Raw genomic sequence first — 6,389 nt, 5'->3', positions numbered from 1 at the left:
GACTCCTTGAGTCATTGAGAAGTATGCTAACTAGTTTCCAAATGTTTGGGGATTTTCAAATATCCTTCGGTTCTGTATTTTTAATTTAATGCCAATGTATGATATGAATCCTTTTAAATTTATTGAGATTTGTTTTAAGGCTCAGAATATGATTTATCTTAATCTTATGTACACTAGAAAAGAATAGGTATTCACTGAAGTCAAGTTGGTTGGTAGTATTGTTCAAGCCTTCGACAATATTGATTTTCTGTCTACATGTCCTACCAAGACAAGGGAGTTAAAATTTCTAATTATAGAGTTGTTTATTTTTACTTGAAGTTTCATCAGTTTTTATGTCATGTATTTTGAAGCTCCATTATTATATGCAAAAATATACAGGATTATCCTCTTCTCATTATAAAATGGCACTCTGTATACCTAGGAATAGGCATTTCTCTGAAATCTACTTTGATATTAATATAGCAACTCCAGCTTTATTTTGATTATTAACATAGTATATCTTTGTATGCTCTAATACATTTTTAAAGTGAATTTCTTGTAGATAGTCTGATGATTTTTGGTTGGATGTCAGACATTATATACTTTATGTCTTTGAGTGCTAGATATGTTTATGTTCTTATAAATACTCTTGAGCTTTGTTTTGGTACAGTTACTTGAAAACAATTTGATTCTTTCAGCTTTTTGCTTTTAAGCTTTGTTAGGGGAGCAGCAGCAACTTTAGCCTAAAGCTAATTTTGCCCTATTCCTAAGGCAAAACACTTCTAAGTACTCTACCTTGAGTACTTTACCTAATAACCTCTGTGACATGACAAAAAATAGATATTTGGTCTTTGGCCCTATTTTCTTGGCACAGTGCTCCTACAATCTTTGCACTTTCTGAAGTGATATGTCTTTCTGTAGTTAAAGAGATAACTTGTAGTTGGGAACTTCTGGATGGGTGATGTTTGTCAAAAGAAAACAACCTAGTGATTGGAAGGTTAGCACTCTCAGTCACACCCGTTAACGGAAGACAAGGACTGAAAACTGAGTTGATCACCAGTGGCCAATGATTTCATCCAGTGTGCTTAGATAATGAAGCCTCCATAAAAACCCAAAGCACAGGGTTTAGAGAGCACTCTGTGTTGACGAACATGGAGAGGTGCTGGGAGGGTAGCATACTTGGAGAGAACATGTATTGCGGTTTTATTTTTTCCTCATTTGGTTTTGAGGTCTCTCTCATGAGAGTGGCTGGGCATCAGGGATTTTTGGTCATGGATGTTTATAGTGTCTTTCACACATTTGATCTTTTTCCTTGCAGACCAACACCTAAGCATCTGATTCACGACCAGGTGTCTATTTCATAGGAAACTTATTTATACTGGTTGATACACTTGTAGCTCTTGTTTGACTTGCATCCAGTTTACTTCTACCAGGATACCAGAGTCCAGATCAGGAAAGAAACTAGGTTAGGTTGCCTGGTCAGATGAGATAGAGGCAGCAATTCAATGAAACATGAGAAATAACAGAAGCAGTTTGTTGCCTACAGATCCTGGAGAGGAGAGAGCAGCATACTTCAGGGGGCCTATGGAAAGTGGGGAGCCATCTGGGACAGTGCTCAACCAGTGGGTGGAGAATATGAGAGGCAATGAGAGAGCAAGGGACTGGTGGGATAAGGCCTTTTTAGGGTCCAGGGCATTACTTAGAGCTCCCCAAGGGAGTTCTGTCAGTAATTGTTAGGTTAAAGCAAGTAGGCGCAAGTTCAGTGGAGTCCCACTGTGACTAAGAAGCAGGCACTGCAACATATCCACACAGTAGGAGTTAGTGGGGCAAGTCAAGTAGGTTGTATCAAGCTGTCCCACAAGGAGGTGGTCACCAGGAGGTGGTTGTATAAGGCACAACCTTATATCTATATCTGCCACACTTGGGAGTTGGCATGAGACAGAGAACTGTAAACTGTGTCAAGGGAGACTAAACCCTGCATCTGGTATAAGAAAGTTCAACTTGCATTCAAAATAGAACCCTGAACACCATAAAACTAGAATTCACTACAGTACAGGAGCTCCACATCGCTCCCCCATACTTTGTCCTATACATCTCTTTCATTTGGCTATTCCTGAGTTGTGTCCCTTGTAATAAATAGGTAAATGCAAGTAAAATGTTTCACTGAATTCTGTGAGCCATTCTAGCAAATTATTAAATCCAAGGAGGGGGCTGTGGAGATGTCCAATTTATAGCCACTCAGCCATAAGCACAGGTGACAACCTGGACTTGTGATTATTATTTGAAGTAGGGGAAGTCCTGTGGGAGTGAGCCCTTAATTTGTGGTATCTGATGCTATCTCCAGGTAGACTGTCAAAATTGGGTTAAATTGTAGGATATCCAGTTGGTGTCCACAAAGATCTGAAGAATTTCTTGGTATGGAAAACCCCTCATGTATGTGGTCACAGAATAGTACTGTGGTCAGTATGAGTATAGAGAAAAATGTACTACATATATTGTGAAATATGAAGGTTTTCCTCCTATCTGATGGGAACAAGCACTATTCTTGACATTGTGGGAACTCCTAATATTCTGTCTTCCAAACTCTGGTCTCTTGGTCTCCCTAAACTGTCCTTTCTCTTGTTAATACAGTAAGACCTTGTGGCTCTTTTGGGTTCCCCATTCTCATGCCACAGTCCAGAAACTGATACCAGGCAGAAAGCTGCTGTAATCATAGGCCTCACTAGGTATGTTTCCTTTCTCCATGGGATCACAGAGTAGTGCTGGCTACTGTCTCATGTTTGAAATCAATTGTTCCATATATTTTGTCCAGTGCCCCATTTGGTTATGGTGAAAAAAAAAAGATAAAGTCTAGATCCTATTACTCACTCCTGACCAGTAAGGGAAGTTTGCCATTTTAATCACAACATAGTCTGTTTCTTTACTGTATTTAACAAACATTTATGAAGAATCTTACTGTGAAGAGCCCATAAATATAAACGATTCATAGACTAATCCTTATATAAATAAGTAAAAAATTATAATATTATGGTAGCTTTTAAGTATGACCTCCGAAATCTCTTCCTTCCACCTAGAGGTTTATTTCCTTTCCCCTTGAGGGCAGATGCTGTGACCTCCTAGCAGAATATGACTGAAATAACACATGTCCATTTTCCAACCCAGGTCTTAAGAAAGTGGCAGTTTCGGTTTTCTGACTCTTAGAATACTTAGCCTTATGCCCATGCAATATGCTGAGAGGAACTAAGCAGACACATAGGAGGTCTCATGGAGTTCTTCTGTCTAATAATCCCAACAGCTCAGCCAACAGCTAGGATTCAACTGCCAGACATAAAACTGAGCACATTAGTAAATGACTGCAGCTCTAACAGTAGTGTCATCCCAGCCTCTGAGTCACTCTCACTGACAGTGTGACAAGCTGTCCCTTATAGCTCTGACCAAATTTCTGTTTGTAAATATAAAAAGTGATTGTTATTGTCCTAAGCGGCTAAATTTGGGGTGGTTTGTAAGTAGTAATAGGTATCTGGAACAAATACTATACCACTAAGTATTATGATAGAGGTGGCCAATTAACCAGTATTTATTACTGGTCAGGTATTGATTCAGGAAAGGCTTTTTAATAAGTGAAATCTAACTGGAGGCTCAGAGGTCTAGGATCTAAATATAATAAGAGCAGAAATAGCAGAAAGAGTTGCTTGTTTGAAGGTATAAAAAGTATGGCGGCATTTGGACAATTGCCAGTAGTTGAGAAAGACTAAAGTAGAGGGCATGAAGAAAAAACTGTGAAGAGATGAAGTAGGGAGGGGCCAGTTCATTAAAGAGATAATATTAAAAGAAATTAGGGTTTAATCTTAAAGGCAGGAGACTACTTTGCACACCTATAAAAGTGAAATTAATTTAACAACTGTCTTCCTTACAGGCTATACTCCAAAAAACGTTAAATCACACAAACTTTTTAATCCATATGATGTTTCCAGCATCTATTTCCAATTTTTAATCTATATGATAATGGTACTTGGCACACATAAGGAATTAATACAAGTTTACTAAATGACTGAAGAACAATACAAGAATTTTAAGGGAATGATATAATCATATTTGTATGATAAAAAAAAATCATTCTGATGCCTGTAATCCTAGCACTCTGGGAAACCAAGCCAGGTGGACTGTTTGAACTCAAGAGTTGGAGAGTAACCTGAGCAAGAGCAAGATCCTGTCTCTAAAAAATAGTGAGGCATTGTGGTAGGTGTCTGTAATCCCAGGTACTTGGAAGGCTGAGGCAGGAGGATCTCTTGAGCCCAAGAGTTTGAGGTTGCTGTGAGCTATGACACTGTGGCACTCTGATGAGGGTGACAAAATGAGACTTAAAAAAAAAAAAGAAAGAAAGAAAGAAAATTATCTGGAAGTACTGTGGAAAATGATTTGGAGCTAGAAGGTGTATTAGTCAGCTAGGAATGCCAGAACAAAATACCAGAGGGAGTGACTTAAACAACAGAAATTAATTTTCTCATAGCTCTGGTGGTTTTAAGAACTCTGAAATCAGGGTACTAGCATGGCTTGGTTCTGGTGAAGGTTTTCTTACTGGCTTCCAGACAGTTGCCTTCTCAGTGGGACTTCATGTGGGAAATAGAGGGAGAAAGAGCAAGCAATCTGGTCTCCATCTTAGAAAGGCACTAATCTTATCACTAGGGCCCCAGCCTCATTAGATTTAGACCTCATCTAAATTTAATTATCTCCCAAAGTCCCCATCTCCAAATACCAACACATTGAGGGTAAAGGCTTCAACATATGAATTTTGGGGGATTAAATTCAGTCCTTAGCAGTAGGAAAGGAGAAAACATAGTAGGAGGTAACTGTAATAACTGGCCTAAGAGATGATGAGAGTGTGAAGTAAAACAGTGACAATGAGGATGGAGAGGAAGGGTTAAATTTGAGAAATATTAATCATTCCTACTTGGGTTGAAATTATTAAACCATAATTAATAATCTTCCTGGGATATTCCTTTCCCTGCACCATAAAATTATATTATAGATCTTTTCCTGCAGTAAGTTTATTTGGATGTCAGTATCTTTGCTTTTAATGTAGAAGAATTTTCAAAACCAAACTGAGAATAAAGGAATATAGTATTTTAAAATTAACGATAGAACATATTAAACATATAATATTATAGAAGTATTTTAATGTGAAATTGATAGACTTCAAAGTATTTTAGAAAACTATAGTAACATTCTCCTATAGAGTTTCAGCATTTTAAAGGGAGAATAACGGAAGCTAACCTCCAAATATAAATCATTTGGCTTTTACGTTAAACAATATTTAAAATTTTATAATTAGCAAGAACTCCCCTTCACTCAATAGCTATAGTCATTCTTTTTTTTTTTTTTGCCAGGGCTGGGTTTGAAACTGCCACCTCCAGCATATGCGGCCGGTGCCCTACTCCTTTGAGTTACAGGTGCCACCCGCTATAGTCATTCTTATAGGTCAGAATACATGGGTAAGACTATCAATACTAATGTTACTGTCAATGCACGTATACTGATAATTAAGGCTTGAATAATTTGTTCACTCACTTATTGCTGGCAACAGAATAATTCTGTCTGGAGCACAAAGCATATCCAAATGCATTTTCATTAACCGCTGGCTCTGATACAGGGCAATTCTGATAATGCATCCAAGACACCTATTAGGAACCTGAGGTGGACAAGAAAGATGTCATCTGATTCTGTTAGGCCTGTAATCAAGAGGTTTTTGAGAAGAGAATGCTCTGCTTTCCCTATCAGTGGTGACATTCTGTAATAATTTTATGCTTGTCATTATGAAACATAGCAAGCTTTTGGTATTGGCTCCTCAAAATAATAAGACCTGGTGGTACTAACATATCACATTTTTTACATTTTTTGTGTTTTTTCTGCTTTTTCAAGAAACACGTTCTTATCATTAAATTATTGGAAACTATGCATAAACAAAAATATCCAGAATCTTACCACTCAGAGATCACGTCGTATTATTCTCATGTATTTTCTTTCAGACTTTAAAAATTGTGGGCATTTGTAATTTAACCTTCAAAACACTTATGTATTGAGATATCTTTCTATGTAAATATATATCTATTATATATTATCTACCTGCAATGGGTGTATAGCTTTTACATTGTGTATGTTATGATTTGGTCAATACTAATCATAATGATTATTTACACTTACTTAGTGCTTACTGTATATACCAGGCACTGGTATGAGGGTTTTGTTGGCATTAATCCGTTTGGTCCTTACAACCCTATTATTACTCCTGTTTCTTACAGATGAGAAAACTTGACATACCAAGAGAAAGAAAACTGCCCAATATCTTAGTGTTGGGCATTTTAGTGGTTAATAACGCTCTGATATCATATCCACATTTTTTTTTTTTTTTT

This window comes from Otolemur garnettii, unplaced genomic scaffold (genome assembly GCF_000181295.1).
Source record: "Otolemur garnettii isolate 467f Iridium unplaced genomic scaffold, OtoGar3 scaffold00019, whole genome shotgun sequence".
Taxonomy (NCBI): Eukaryota; Metazoa; Chordata; class Mammalia; order Primates; family Galagidae; genus Otolemur; species Otolemur garnettii.
This window is presented reverse-complemented; position numbering follows the sequence as displayed.